The sequence below is a fragment of the Delphinus delphis genome, chromosome 9, assembly GCF_949987515.2.
Source record: "Delphinus delphis chromosome 9, mDelDel1.2, whole genome shotgun sequence".
In the NCBI taxonomy this organism is placed as follows: domain Eukaryota; kingdom Metazoa; phylum Chordata; class Mammalia; order Artiodactyla; family Delphinidae; genus Delphinus; species Delphinus delphis.
In genome coordinates this window covers 7,805,678-7,822,661 of record NC_082691.1, presented here as the reverse complement: position 1 = coordinate 7,822,661, position 16,984 = coordinate 7,805,678, and the positions used below count along the sequence as shown (strand labels likewise).

At 38.2% G+C, this 16,984-nt stretch overlaps 1 long non-coding RNA gene across 1 annotated transcript in view; it reads right to left on the bottom strand.

Annotated features, from left to right (window-relative positions):
• Window positions 1-4,906: 4,906 nt before the first annotated feature.
• The window catches only part of LOC132430854 (uncharacterized), a 156,156-nt gene continuing 144,078 nt past the window's right edge, over window positions 4,907-16,984 (bottom strand). Inside the window, exon 4 of the long non-coding RNA XR_009520579.1 lies at window positions 4,907-4,945. This is a non-coding gene — a long non-coding RNA (uncharacterized lncRNA). The remainder of the gene's footprint in view (window positions 4,946-16,984) is intronic.

Genomic DNA, 16,984 nt, shown 5'->3' with positions numbered 1-16,984 from the left:
GATAACGTATTATTCTGTATACATAGATACAGGGAAAAAGTATAAATAAAATGAAGGAAGGGATTAGTAAATCCTTCAACATAGTGGTTACCTTGGAGAGGACAGAAGAGTGGGATAAAATCAGGAAGGCATTTCTAAGGGGCTGGTAATGTTCTATTCTTAAACTGGGTGATGTGTGCATAGCATTTGTTTTATTGCTGTTCAGAATACACATAGGAACACACACAAACATACAATCAAGCACACAGTGTCACACCCTTTACTTTATTCATCATACATTTAAGAAAACAATTAAAAAATTAGGGCTTCCCTGGTGGCGCAGTGGTTAAGAGTCCCCCTGCCGATGTAGGGGAACATGGGTTCGTGCCCCGGTCCGCGAAGATCCCACATGCCGCGGAGCGGCTGGGCCCGTGAGCCATGGTCGCTGAGCCTGCGCATCCGGAGCCTGTGCTCCGCAACGGGAGAAGCCACAGCAGGGAGAGGCCTGCGTACCGCAATTAAAAAAAAAAAAAATTAGTCTTTTTCAAATCCCCAAATAGAAAATTTGAGAAGCCCTAGTAAATGTTTCTGGACTCCCCAAAGCCTTGTAATAGTTGGATTTTTTGGCTCTATCGTTGAAGATTTTGGTCAACTGTTATTGTAGTACTTTCATTGACATTGATCTCTTATTTTTAAACATAAAAGGCTTTCTATGAAAAATATTTTCACATAAAGGAGAAGGAAAATTAGGTCAGGATTTGGATAGGGGCATTTAGTTGAATAATAAATCAGGTCATTGTCTTAAGCTAAGAGCACTTAAGAGTATCTCTTCCCACCGGGGATCTATTCTATATTTTCTTTCATTTTCTCCTCTGGTTTTCTGGCTCTTTGCTCACTGTAGCAGTTCCTTTCACATAAAGGTTTGCTTCAATTTGATCAAAATCTATTTTTTTCCCTAGTAGATTGAGACAAAGGAGAAATTCCTTACAAGGAAAAAAGTAATACGATGACAAAATCAATGTAGAGTAGAGGAAAATTGATCTAATTAATGGACATGTCTACATGGAGAAAAACATCAAAAGTGGTGGAACAGGGCTTCCCTGGTGGCGCAGTGGTTGAGAGTCCGCCTGCCGATGCAGGGGACACGGGTTCGTGCCCCGGTCTGGGAAGATCCCACATGCTGCGGAGCGGCTGGACCCGTGAGCCATGGCCGCTGAGCCTGCGTGTCCCGAGCCTGTGCTCCGCGACGGGAGAGGCCACAACAGTGAGAGGCTTGCATACTGCAAAAAAAAAAAAAAAAAAAAAAAAAGTGGTGGAACACATTGAATTAATTATTTAGAAAATTCCTATTTATACATGATAAGACAAATGGCCATTGACTGAAGTTGTGAAATACCCTATGTGTTCATCATTGCGTTCTCTGACGGTCGTCCCTGAACTCAATTCTTGTGAGATATTTTTGTTTTCTTTTTTGCATGTGGAATTCATTTTAATTTTGTACAAATAGGAAGCCAAGACCGTGTCATGTTAATCTTTTATTTCTCAATTTGCTGCACATGTGCAACTCCTGTTCTAGTGTCCTTTTCTATGTCAATGAGTAAGGAAACAATACTCCATTCTTTAGAAATGAAATAAGTTCAGGAGTATCTTCGTAATACTGAAAATGAGTGTCTTGAGAGCTAGGTCAAAAGGATGTTTACTGATAATCAGCTGAATTAAGTTTTGGAATAATCCCACTGGCTGAGGAGTTGAACAGGCGGATTTGCACTAGACTTCCTGCAGTTTTTCCATCCTCTCAATCCAGAGAACACCTTACCTGACATCTTCATTATCCTTACTTTTCCACCTTGAGAAGCTTAGCTTAGGTGATGGGCTGAGGGATCGTGAAAGTTCGCAAGTTGCAAGAAAAAGATAAACATTTGAGTGATGCCTCTGAAGGGAGATTCATTAGGACTTTCCCCGGACTTTTTTTGCGAATTCATCCGTTTATTGTGGGTGAGAGGTGGGCGTGAATTAGAAGTAGTCTGAGGAAATTCTTGCTGGCTTCAAAAGGATAGAATAAAATCTTCCAAATTCTACAATGCATATGAGTCTTTTCCCCTACTTCATTATCTTGGGACCTTAAATAGCTCAGTTTTAGAGAAATGAGGTGTTTTTATGCACCCTGATATGACTGCACATATATTTTTACCTGTAGAATATATGTTATTTTCAATAAATGATCTTGAAATTTTCTAGTGCTCTTAGAATTATCACTTGCCTTCCATCCTCTGAGCATCCTCTCCCTGGATGCTGTACATCTTTGTCATAACACTTGTGTTTGCTGCTAACTGTCCACCTTCTCTGCTAGTCTTTTCATTTCTGTGAGGTCAGGACCTGGCTCTCACATCCCCAATTTCCAGCCTTCGATGAATGCCTGAAATACATCCACTGAGTCTATGAATGGATATTAAATAAGACTTGCTAGTGTCATGCTGGTGTTGTGTATGCTTTATAAATGAAAAGATAATTATATTTTCTAACAAGGACAAAGCTTGAATCATTGGAGTGTGGTTTTTCTGAAAATGTGTTCTGTAGAAAATTAGTTCTATGAGATTTTAGCAGTTAGCAAAACAAAAACCTCTCTTCTTATTTCATAATTAAAGCTATTTGGAGAGTTGGAACTTGCCAGATGAAGCAAAATTCAACTGGTTACTTTACTGTGGGACAGAGAAATGCATTTAATAGGTGAAAATCTTCTTAATAGAGTGCAAATCTGTAAGTGGGGAGAGAGTCCGCATCATTTCTCAGTCTTATTTGACTGAAAATGGCCTTTTCAGGAAGCTTCCTGCAGGAACAATATTTCACTTTGGGAACTGCTGTGTTCAAACATGGCATGTACTTTTGTTTAACTGAATATTCCATTTCAATTCATCTGCCCTTTGGCCTCATATTAGTTATGATCACATGTGCAACACGGACGTAGGAGGGAGACGAGCATTGCTTGAGAACCCATCCCCATCATCGTTCGGTATCTAGTGGCTCTTTAGCACTTGCAGTGACCTAGTGAGACAGGCTCCACTGTCCCTACCTTACAGATGGGGAGACTGAGGCTCCAGAGAGGTGACATAAGCTTTTCAATGTCAGTACAGCTAACATGTTGCAGGACGGGAGTCTAATTCAGGTTCACCTGGTTCCGAGGTACACGTGTGCTCCACTGATTTCATCAAGTTTTAAATTTGGGCCTTTCCATGACATCTGTCCTCACGACTGGGAAATTCCATGGCACCAGCAGCATCCCTGAGAGGGGCACCTGGAAGGGTCCTGCCTCCACGACCCCTGGTGAGAGAGCCTGTCCCTTTCCTGCTCCTTGGAAACTTTTCTTCTTTTCAGTTCCAGTTGTCTGCTATATTTTCTGCTCTTAAATTCTTTGAGGTCTCCCCACTTCTTTGTGATGATTCCTTCTCTTACTATTTCTTCTTCTGAAATAACATTGCTTTTGTCTGAGACAAAGTTTGAAAGAAGGAGGAAACTTATTTTGAGTTCTTAATATATGTTTTATGCCCTTCAGCCTCATTTGATTGGGAGTGTCTACCATTTTCTTACTATTTATGAGTGTCTTTTATCTGCAAAGAATATTAACCACTTGTGTTTTACGTGGATCACATATGTTCTCTCCTTTTATTTCCCTTTTAATTTTGTGGATAGATTTTTATAATGTACATAAGATTTAAATTATATATAATTATATCTAGTTATATATAGTCCCTTACCATTTCTTCTAGCGTGTTGATTCTTGTTTTTTTTCTTAGACATTTTCAGGCTACTCAGACATTAGTTTAGAGCTGTGTATTCCTCACTTATTTTTGAATGTATTTTTTTGTGTACTAGTGTATGTCAAATGCTGTTTAAACCACATATGTATAATTAAGTAAATGAATAAATAATCAAGTAAAAATATAGTTTGTTATCCCAGATGCTATGCTCACTGTTACACGCTTGGCACCTGAAGGAGAGCCAGGCCTGCCTCAGACGCTCAGTGGATGCTGGTTGAGTCAACAGTGGGTGATCATACTGCACTACAAGGTTTATGGAGGATGTCCTTACTGTTCTTATAGGTTGGGGAAGAAACTTCTGTTGAGCTGATATGGTAGGCCAGTCAGTCAGTAAAAGTTATCTGTATTCTTCCCATCTAGCCAAAGAATGCCCATTTTTCATATATGAAGGAGAGAGGCAGCTTCTTTTTCCATTAAGGTTTGTATACAAGTGCCTAAGTAGAAAATGATTTTGTTGGCTTTCATTGAGACTTGTGTTCCTATCTGGAAAAGTCCTACAGAAATGAAGGTTTCAGTCATTTTTATATATCCAAAAGGTAAAGTTGGATATTTAGCAAATAAAAATACAGGATATCCAATTAAATTTGAAAAATAGCTCTAGCTGCCAAATTTTTGTAATTTATTGGCAAAAGCTGAATACAGGACATTTAGGCCATCCTGATGAAGTCGATACAGGAAGCAAGAGAAATATGCAGGATGCCTGGCAAACTTACCATGAAGATTACTATCCTCCCTCTGCCCTCCCCTCAGAAAAAGCCCCCATGCACAGATGGTCCCTGGAGGCCCTGCTCCTCCCATGCTCTGGGGCAGGCCCTACTAATGCCTGCTTTTGATGCTCCAAGATGGTTCTTTTGTGAAACATTAAGTCATTCGTACTTATTGAAGATTTACTAGATGGGAAGAGCTTGCTGATCTCTGAAAGATATAAAAATGATGGAGAAATAGTACAGTTGTGGACTGCATGTCTATGCCCCCACTATGGGATTAATGTTTTTATGGGAAGAGGAAGAGAGACCAGAGCTTTCTCTCATCTGGAGCACACAGAGAAGAAGCACACAGGGAGATGGTGGCCGCCCTCCAGCCCAGAGAAGAGGCCTCAGAATGGAACCCACCTCACCATCACGTTGATCCTGGACTTCTGGCCTCCAGAACTGTGAGAAATAAATTTCTACTGTTAAAGTCACACAGTCTATAGTATTTCATTATGGCAGCCAGAGCTGACTAGTACAGCATTACCCTCAACAAGTTTAAAAGGAGACAAGTGTGTAAACACCCTAAGTATCATAAAAATACCATATTAGAGATAAATGTTGTGTTATGGGTGTACTTATTAATTAAAAAAAAAATTGCCCTTTCCCCACCTTTGCATCTCATAAGAATGTAAGCTCCATGGGACAGTGGTTTTTATTTTGCTCACAGTTGTAGCTCCAGTACCTGGCACGGAGTAGGCACTTTCCAAATGTTTGTCAAATAAAAGTAAGCCTTGGTGAATGACAAAAAGGAAATGTAAGTGAACTCTAACAGAAAGGATTAGAGATAATTCCATGAAGAAGGGTTATGAAGTTCCATGCAGTGGAGATGGAAGCACGGTTAGTTCCGCCTGAGAGAGCAGTGTAAACAAATACGGGAAGTCATGAATTTTATGAACAGTCTGAAACAGGTGATAACTGGCATATATAGACTTAAAAAGTAGTTTGTATTATATTGTAGAGAAACTTGAAAGTCATGATGAAGCTTTTTGAACTTTATTCTATAAGCTACTATTTCTCCATGGAAGTAAGATGATAGTAGGTATTCCATGAAAATGATGCTCTGTAGCACATTAATTGGAAACATATTATTTTTTATATGCCTCTCTTAAAGATCAATTCAGATATAAAGGCCCTAAGGACACCTGTAGTAAAACCAACTAACCAACTTACCAACCAAACACAAAAGTCTGTTTACCCCTAGTTAATGCAATCAATTCTCAGACTTATTTGACAATGGAATCTTTATCTCAAGGGCCATTTTTTTTTAACTTGTGGATTGAATGCTCTGGATTGCCAGTCCCTGGAATCTGTGGAGACTTGAATTTTGCTGTGGCATCACCCATTCTTTCTACACTGTCCAATGACGAGTTCATAAAGTAGGGTTTAATGCAGAGACTTGCATTCTAGTCTAGCTTTGCAACTAATTCAGGTTATTTATTCAACCTCCATGAGCATTATTTTGCAGCCATAAAATGAAGAGATTGAAAAAAATCATCTTTAATTTCTATGATTTTATGCTCAATTCCCTTGAGAAGCCTAGATTTCAGCTCAGTGAGAAAAATGTCCTTGAGATCTGAGGACAAGATGACCTCAGATACGGGATGATGTTGCAATTTCCTCAGAGACCTGCTTCCAGGCTATAACTTCTTCGTCTCTGGACACATCATTTATATTCTAACATTTAACAGTTGAATCTGCCTTCCATCCTGGACTTATTTCCCTGGAGAAGCAGGTGGAGCTCTCGGGTATCAGCTTGGTTGTAAAATTTTGCCAATTAGTTTGGAACAAAACTGTTGAGGTCACAATTCTCCAGATGATGAGGTTTTTCCACACTCTAATCTAATTTGTGGAATCTTTGTGGTTGTTCAGTCCTGATTATTATGATTAACATATAAATATGAGCATAGTAAACATTATAAGAAATGGTACTAGACAGTTTGATCAATTGTTTAAAAAGTGACTGATTCAAATTGCTTAAAATAAGCCCTTATGCTTGACCATACAGTCATGGGACATAAAATAGCACAAGAGCCCTTGTTTGTAATATAATTAAACAAATAATTATTCTCTGCTCCTTATAACCCACCAACCTGGCAAAGTGTGAATTTTGTGTTTATATATGAGGTTAAGTCATATTTCCCACTAATCAAAATTCAAAATGGAAGAAAGGAGAGATCATAACAAGTGTTCTCCCTACATCATCCCTCCAGCTACTTATTTTCTCTTTCCAAATAAAACCAATGTTTAGTTTTGCCTTAAGTGAGAGCATCTTATGCTTGTATATACAAACAAATAATTATTTATTGCTCCACTTCTTTCCCCAAATTCTGTCATTTGTTCTGAGCCTTTGGCAATGTGCGTATTGATTCTTTTGAAAAAGTAGCAGTCATGACACTGCAGAGTATCGGCATCTTAGAATTGCCTTGAGTTCTGACCCGTATGTCTATTGACCTACAGGCAGCCTCATACCCTCGGGTGCCATACTAACATCTTCACATTTTTGTGAGTGTTAGGACTGAAGGAGGTTGAGAAGGTCTAAACAGTACAACGTGTAGTTTCCCAAATCCACCTGATTCTCAGTTGCCTCTTTCTCTGTACAGGTGGCTCCATCTTCAAGCGTCTCCTTCTTCTTTCTTCACGTGTGTGACTCTTACCCCAGCACTAGGACAGCTCTCCCCGTGTCTCCTTCAGGATATATATACACGCACGCCCCAGTCCAGTCGACTTAGGAGTTCTGCCTCTGTGCTCCCATGGCCGCTGAGCCACCTTGTCACACTGTGTTGTCATTGTCCTTTCACCTGTTTCCTCACTAATTTGAGGGCACGAATTATATTTTTCATATTTGAATTTTTATCTAACTCAAGGCCTGATAAATACAAGGTTACTCAATAAATAAAGATTGAATAAATGGGAATAGAAAATATTAAGTTATCAGTGGAGAAAATGGGTTCCACAATTAATTTTTTGCCTCTAACCCCAAGACTTGTTAGGAAAACACACACACGTACACACCACTGAACAGTACAGTCTAGTGGTTACCAGTGCTGTCTAGAGTCAGATTCTTCTCTTCCCTGCACCGACACTAAGCTGTGGGTCCTCGGGAAGTCTACTTAACCAGTCTGTGCCTCTTTTTAAGAAGCATAAAATAAGAATAATCATAGTCCTTAATTCATAAGTGTCTTATGAGGAATAAATGAATATATATATGTGTGTGTGTGTGTGTGTGTGTGTGTGTGTGTGTGTGAGAGAGAGAGAGAGAGAGGGCTTGAATAAGAGTTTAATAAATATTAATTATTATTTACTAAGTAATAATAGGGATTCGGAATCCAGAGTAATTTGGCTCAGATAATTTGACATAATGAACAAATTCATGTATAAATAAATAAATGGCTACTCTTAAATGTGTTCCTTCCGTATTTCAGTGAAAAGTCGTAACTTACTCATTTGCTCAAGACAAAAATCTGGGGATGATCCTTGACTCATCTTGGTGTCTCACCCACCTCCTCCTTCCATCTAATCTGTCACCCAGTTGTGATGATTCCATCTTCTAAATATCTCACAAATCTCTTCACTTCTCTCCAACCCTCTTGTTAGCTGCCCTATTCAAGGCCATGTTATATCTTCCCTGGACTACTTCCAGAGCCCCTAATCTAATCTTGCTGTTTCCAGGCTTGTTCCTTTTCTATTCTATTTCCATATTGCAGGCAGAAGGGATTTCCAAAAAGGCTAGTTTTAAATTATATCACTCCCCAGATGAAAACCCTTCCAGGATTCTTCCTGAGGTCTTAGTTCCTTAACTTGTATTGCAGGATCTGGAAATGTGTGGGTTTTGCCCATGTCTCCAATTTCCTGTCATTCTCAACCTTGTACTCTACACTTCATCCATACTTTCTGTTGTTGCATTGGGCTGGACTCCTCTTGAGTCTAGTCTTCTGCTGAAACAATTTATCTTTTCTCCTCCACTCCCTATTCTTCTGAAAATCTCATTGGAATTCTCAATTATATTCACAAGGGTAAAGAGATTCTGATACCAAAAAATTGGATAACTGCTTCCCTAAGGTAGTGACCTGGCCAGGATAACCTAGAGTGAGCCTACAACCAATATGCCTACACATGCTATAGGAGGTGTCCTGCTAGTCGGAAGGACAGAAACTTCAAAGGTGGCTACCATTAATATCCTCTGAGAGATAAAGTTAATGAATGCCTGAAACACATAAAGAGATACTATTAAAAAATAAAGATGAAAAAGAAGAAGATATTCAAAGTACAAAAAGAGCTCTTAGAAGTTAAAAATGTGACAACAAAATTGAAAGATAGAAGGAATGAAAGATAGAGCACAGGAACTCTCTAAGACAGCAGAACATAAAGAAGACAAAATGTAAGAGACCAGAAATTGAGAAGATTTTCTGAGACATCCAACAGCTGAAGAATAGAAATTCCAAAAGAAGGAAGAAACATATTAAACAGAAGAGAGGAAATAATGAAAGCAACGATTCAAGAAATTTCTCAAGACTGAAGGATATGAGTTCCTAAGCTAAAGGCACACCTGAACACCAGTGTGCCCGGCACCAGCATGCATCGTTGCAACACTTGAGGAAGAAATGGTTTCCAAACAATTAAGAATCAAAATAGCATTGAACTTGTCAGCAGCAACACTGGAACACAAAAGATAATGGAGCAGTTTCTGGAGGGAACAGCAATACTTGAATCTATAATTCCCAGTTGTCTTTATGTAATACTTGATTTTTCTTACTGTTTCCTGGTTCGTTGGTTGCAACTACTAAATAATATAAAGCAGCCAAAATCCTGATGATTAAAGAGAGCAGAAAGCCAACATAATGGAAGGGTAAAGATGACAGCACTGTCCTCTCCAGGGTGGCCTTTATGGAGTTCAGCATTACAGTTAACTCAGGACAGTCTTAGACATTGTATAAAGACACGGTAATGGGATAAACAGTCTCTGGCTTACAATGGTTCGACCTAGGATTTTTTGACTTTACAGTGGTGTAAAATTGATATGCTTTCAGTAGAAGTTTCACTTTGAATTTTGATCCTTCCCCTGGTGAGCATGATGCAGTCTGATCCCCTCTCCTGATGCTGGGCTGTGGCAGCCACAGCTCCCTCTCAGCCCAGGATCATGGGGTGATAACCATTCTATACCCAGACAACAGTTCAGTTTTTCACTTTCAGTACAGCATTCAATAAATTATTTGAGATAGTGCACACTGTATTATAAAATAAGCATGTGTTAGATGATTTTGCCCAACTATAGGCTAATATAAATGTCTGAGCATGCTTAAGGTAGACAGGCTAAGCTATGATGTTCTGTAAGTTAGGTGTATTAAAGGTGCTTTCAACTTACAATATTTTCAATTTACAGTTGGTTTATTGGGTTGTAACCCCATTGTAAGTCAAGGAAGATTTGTACTTTCAGCTGGTAATCGTTTTTCCTCTTTGTTCAACAGTGAATCTCTATCTAATTAATCCTTTACTCTGGAAGGGACAGGTCATGCATGATTAATTTTTAAATTATATAATATGGGATGCAGCAAAAGCAGTTCTATGAGGGAAGTTTATAGCAATACAAGCTTACCTCGGGAAACAAGAAAGATCTCAAATAAACAACCTAACCTTACACCTAAAGCAACTAGAGAAAGAAGAACAAACAAAATCCAAAGTTAGTAGTAGGAAAGAACTAATAAATATCAGAGCAAAAATAAATGAAATAGGGACAAAAAAATAGAAAAGTTCAATGAAACTAAAAGCTGGTTCTTTGAAAAGATAAACCAAATTGATAAACTTTTAGCCAGATTCATCAAGAAAAAAAGGGAGAGGGCCCAAACCAATAAGATCAGAAATGAAAAAGGAAAAGTTACAACTGAAACCAACCACAGAAATACAAAGTATCATAAGAGACTACTAAGAACAACTATACACCAATAAACTGGACAACCTAGAAGAAACGGATGCATTCTTAGAAAGGTACAATCTCCCAGAACTGAACCAGGAAGAAGTAGAAAATATGAACAGATCAATTACCAGTAATGAAATTGAGTCAGTAATTTAAAAACTCCCAACAAACAAAAGTCCAGGACCAGATGACTTCACAGGTGAATTCCATCAAACATTTAGAAAAGAGTTAATGCCTATCCTTCTGCAATTATTCCAAAAAATTTCAGAAGAAAGAACACTTCCAGACTGATTCTATGTGGCCACCATCACCCTGTTACCAAAAACCAGACAAAGATAACACAAAAAAGAGAAAATTACTGACCAATATCACTGATGAACATAGATGCCAAAATCCTCAACAAAATACTAGCAAACTGAATCCAACAATATATTAAAAGGCAACACCATGATCTAGTGGAATTTATCCCACGGATGAGGAGTTTTGAATATCCACAAATCAGTCAATGTGATACACCACAACAACAAACTGAAGAAAAAAACCATATGATCATCTCAGTAGATGCAGAAAAACTTTTATAAAATTCAACATCCATTTATGATAAAAATTCTCCAGAAAGTGGGGATAAAGGGAACATATATCAGCATAATAAAGGCCATAGGTGACAAACCCACAGCTAACATCGTACTCAATGGTGAAAAGCTGAAAGCACTTCTTCTAAGATCAGGAGCAAGACAAGGATGCCCACTCTTGCCACTTTTGTTCAACATAGTTTTGGAAGTCCTAGTCACAGTAATCAGAGAAGAAAAAAAATAAAAGAAATCCAAATTGGAAAGGAAGAAGTAAAACTGTCATTGTTTGCAGATGACATGATACTATATATAGAAAATCCTAAAGAGGCTACCAGAAAATTACTAGAGCTAATCAATGAATTAAATAAAGTTGCAGGATACAAAATTAATGTACAGAAAATTGTTGCATTTGTATACATTAAAGACAAAATATCAGAAAGAGAAATTAAGGAAACGATCCCATTTACCATTGCATCTAGAAGAATCAAATACCTAGGAATAAACTCACTTAAGGAGGCAAAAGAGCTTACTCTGAAAAGTATAAGATGCTGAAGAAAGAAATTGAAGATGACACAAACAGATGAAAAGATATACTGTGTTCTCGGGTTGGAAGAATCAAATTGTTAAAATGACCATACTATCCAAGGTGATCTACAAATTCAGTGCAATCCCTGTCAAAATACAAATGGCATTTTTCACAGAACTAGAAGAAATAAATTTACAATGTGTATGGAATGACAAAAGACCCTGAATAGCCAAAACAATCTTGAGAAAGAAGAAGAGCTGGAGGAATTACACTTCCTGACTTCAGACTCTACTCTTCTTTCTTTTAAAAGAATTAAAAGAAATGAAAACAGCCCAAGAGACCTCTGGGACAGCATTAAACACAACAACATTCACATTATAAGGGTCCCAGAAGGAGAAGAGAGAGAGAAAGAACCCAAGAAAATATTTGAGGAGATTATAGTTGAAAACTTCCCTAATGTGGGAAAGGAAATAGCCACCCAAGTCCAGGAAGCACAGAGGTCCCAGGCAGGATAAACCCAAGGAGAAACATGCTGAGACACATAGTAATCAAATTGACAAAAATTAAAGCCAAAGAAAAATTATTAAAAGCAACAAGGGAAAAATGACAAATAACATACAAGGGAACTTCCATAAGATAAACAGCTGATTTCTCAGCAGAAACTCTACAAGCCAGAGGGAGTGGCATGATATATTGAAAGTGATGAAAGGGAAAAACCTACAACCAAGATTACTCTACCAGGCAAGGATCTCATTCATATTTGACGGAGATATCAAAATCTTTAGAGACAAGCAAAAGCTATGAGAATTCAGCACCACCAAGCCAGCTCTACAACAAAGGCTAAAGGAACATCTCTAAGTGGGAAACACAAGAGAAGAAAAGGACTTACAAAAACAAATGCAAAACAATTAAGAAAATGGTAATAGGAAAATACATATTGATAATTACCTTAAATGTGAATGGATTAAATGCTCCAACAAAAAGACACAGGCTTGCTGAATGGATACAAAAACAAGACCCATATATATGCTGTCTACAAGAGACCCACTTCAGACCTAGGGACACACAGACTGAAGGTGAGGGGATGGAAAAAGATATTCCATGCAAATGGAAATCAAAAGAAAGCTGGAGTAGCAATACTCATATCAGACAAAATAGACTTTAAAATAAAGAATGTTACAAGAGACAAGGAAGGACACTACATAATGATCAAGGGATCAATCCAAGAAGAAGCTATAACAATTATAAATATATATGCACCCAACATACGAGCATCTCAATACATATGGCAAATGCTAACAGCTATAAAGGAGGAAATCGACAGTAACACAATCATAGCAGGGGACTTTAACACCTCACTTACAGAGGAGGTGGAAGATCATCCAGACAGAAAATTAATAAGGAAACACAACATAAAATGACACAATACACCAGATAGATTTAATTGATATTTATAGGACATTCCACCTGAAAACAACAGATTACACTTTCTTCTCAAGTGCACACAGAACATTCTCCAGGATAGATCACATCTTCGGTCACAAATCAAGCCTCAGTAAATTTAAGAAAATTGAAATCATATCAAGCATTTTTTCTGACCACAATGCTATGAGATTAGAAATCAATTACAGGGAAAAAAAAGTAAAAAACACAAACACATGGAGGCTAAACAATACGTTATTAAATAACCAAGAGATCACTGAAGAAATCAAAAAATACCTAGAAACAAATGATAATGAAAACCCGACGATCCAAAACCTATGGGATGCAGCAAAAGCAGTTCTAAGAGGGAAGTTTATAGTAATACAAAAACAAGAAAAATCTGAAATAAACAATCTAAGCTTACACCTAAAGCAACTAGAGAAAGAAGAGCAAAGAAAACCCAAAGTTAGTAGAAGGAAAGAAATCATAAAGATCAGAGCAGAAATAAATGAAGTAGAAACAAAGAAAACCATAGCAAAGATCAATAAAACTAAAAGCTGGTTCTTTGAAAAGAAAAACAGAATTGATAAAACTTTAGCCAGACTCATCAAGAAAAAGAGGGAGAGGACTCAAATCGATAAAATTAGACATGAGAAAGGAGATGTTACAACAGACCCCACAGGAATACAAAGCATCCTAAGAGACTATTACAAGCAACTCTATGCCAATAAAATGGACAACCTGGAAGAAGTGGACAAATTCTTAGAAAGGTATAACCTTGCAAGACTGAACCAGGAAGAAATAGAAAATATGAACAGACCAACCACAAGTAATGAAATTGACACTGCAATTAAAAATCTTCCAACAGACAGAAGTCCAGGATCAGATGGCTTCACAGGTGAGTTCTATCAAACATTTAGAGAAGAGCTAACACCCATCCTTCTCAAACTCTTGAAAAAAATTGCAGAGGAAGGAACACTCCCAAACTCATTCTATGAGGCCAGCATTACCCTGATACCAAAACCAGACAGACACTACAAAAAAAGAAAATTACAGACCAATATCACTGATGAATATAAATGCAAAAATCCTCCACAAAATACTAGCAAACAGAATCCAACAACACATTAAAAGGATCATACACCATGATCAAGTGGGATTTATCACAGGGATGTAAGGATTCTTCAATACACATGAATCAATCAATGTGATACACCATATTAACAAATTAAAGAATATAAACGATATGATAATCTCAATAGAAGCAGAAAAAGCTTTTGACATAATTCAACACCCATTTATGAAAATACTCTCCAGAAAGCGGGCATAGAGGGAACCTACCTCCACATAATAAAGGCCATATATGACAAACCCACAGCAAAAATCATTCTCAATGGTGAAAAACTGGAAGCATTTCCTCCAAGATCAGGAATAAGACAAGGGTGTCAACTCTCACCACTATTATTCAACATAATTTTGGAAGTCCTAGCCATAGCCATCAGAGACAAAAAAGAAATAAAAGGAATACAAACTGGAAAAGAAGAAGTAAAACTGTCACTGTTTGCAGATGACATGGTACTGTACATAGAGAGTCCTAAAGATGCCACCAGAAAACTACTAGAGCTCATCAATGAATTTGTTGAAGATGCAGGATACAAAATTAATGCACAGAAATCTCTTGCATTCCTATACACTAACAATGAAAGATCAGAAAGAGAAATTAAGGAAACACTCCCATTCACCATTGCAAGAAAAAGAATAAAATACCTAAGAATAAACCTACCTGAGGAGGTAAAAGACCTGTACTCAGAAAACTATAAGACACTGAGGAAAGAAATCAAAGACGACACAAACAAATGGAGAGATATACCATGTTCTTGGGTTGGAAGAATGAATATTGTGAAAATGACTATACTACCCAAAGCAATCTACAGATTCAATGCAATCCCTGTCAAATGACCCAGCATTCCCACTACTGGGCATATACCGAGAGAAAACCATATTTCAAAAAGGTACATGCACCCCAATGTTCTTTGCAGCACTATTTACAATAGCCAGGTCATGGAAGCAACCTAAATGCCCATCGACAGATGAATGGATAAAGAAGATGTGGTATATAGATTCAATGGAGTATTACTCAGCCATAAAAAGGAGTGAAGTTGGGTCATTTGTAGATACATGGATGGACTTAGAGACTGTCATACAGAGTGAAGTAAGTCAGAAAGAGAAAAACAAATATCGTATATTAATGCATACATGTGGAATCTAGAAAAATGGTACAGATGAACTGGCAGAAATAGAGACACAGATGTAGAGAACAAGGTTTCCTTAGTGGGAAATGGGAATTCGTGTGGCCAGTTGAATAAAGTCAGGATTCTTCTAGGCCCATGTATACCTCCTAAGTTAAAAAAAAAAAAAGGATAAAAAGGAAAATCTTCAAAATAAAAATGATAAGTAATAATTGTAGAAGCACGTTTATTTAGAATAACACAGCACTCGTGTATCTGTGCCTCTGTGTGTGTGTGTGTGTGTGTGTGTGTGTGTCTGTCTGTCTGTCTTAGGAAAACAATGGTACCAGCCTTAGTTAAGGACCTCATATATTGCACTAGTGGGTTGGGTCATTTGTGGGCTGAGGCTGCCCAGTAACAGGAAGGAGGAGAGCCCAGCTGGGGGCATTCATCCTCTGCCCTTACAGCTTCTTTCAGGATGTTCTTTAAAGGACACAGATTATGCTTTTCTTGAAAAAAAAAAAAAAACGTAAAGGTAGTTTTCTTTTTGAAATATGATTTTGTGTTTCATAATGCAATAGAGTAAGAATTTTTATCATCTCATTTATTTATTGCCTTGAAAGGAGCATTCTCTCTTGCTATAGGGAGCCCCCTGTAATTTGACAAAATGTTATCATACCTATTTTTAAATTACATTCAGCTTAGGTGTAATACCAAACAATGTATCTGCCACTTTCTATCATGGAATATCCAGCCTCTATGAATCCTGTTGGCGTATATATTTTACCTTTACTTGCATATGAATATCTTCATTTAGTGGTATTCTGAGTTTGCATATGATTTTATATCTTAGTTTTCAAACTTAGTACATTATAAGCTCATATTTATGTGTTCCTATATGATTTCAAAACTATAATATTGCAGTGCTGCGTTCCATGTTATGTTGATCAGATGGGGTTATAAGAAGTTCCCCGTGTTTTAATCTGAGTCCCCCATGCCTGCACCCTGGAAAGGAAAGATTGTGAATTCTGCTGAGATGTTTCCAAGATTCAGGACACACCACTACACCAGTGTGTGCTCTGATGGGTGTTTTGTTTTGTTTTGTTTCTCTCGGTTAAAAAAGAAATCAAGTCCGGGGCTGAGTTCAAGGCATTCATGGCTCGGAACGCAGCCAGGCTGTCTTTGGAAGTGGGCTCCTGCCTGGGGAGGGACTGAGGCCCCGCGCGCAGCTCGGCGCAGACCCTGCGCCTTCGGTGCCAAGTCCGCCGCGCTCTCCATTGAGCCGGCGAGGACCCGGCGCAGCTGCTGATGTTGCGGTGTCAGCTCTGACACCGGGTCACCATAGCGACGGAGGCGGCTGCCAGAGAACCCTGGGGGCGAAACCCCGCCTGAAAGGACAGGAAAGTGACACTGGCCAGTTCGTGCCCAAATACCGGTTAGGTAGGAGACAAAGCGGGTTACAGATCAATATAAAAAGAGAAAAAAATGCAAATCGGTGTCCTCGAGCGACTAAACAAATTATATTAAACCAACAAATAATTACCGGTCCCCAGTATTTCCAGGCGGGAGCCAGAGGGCAGGCTGGGGAGGGGATGAGGTTGGGGTTTAAATCCCAGCTCTAAGGTTTGATGCAAAATTTGGCAAAGCTACAATGCTAATTTGTAAAGTGCATAAAATAATGTTTACCTTAAATGAAGTGTGAAGAAAATTAATGAAAATATCAGATGTAAAGTGCTAGGGACTTAACGAACAAGCCAGCACCCGTGGGAAACAAAAGAC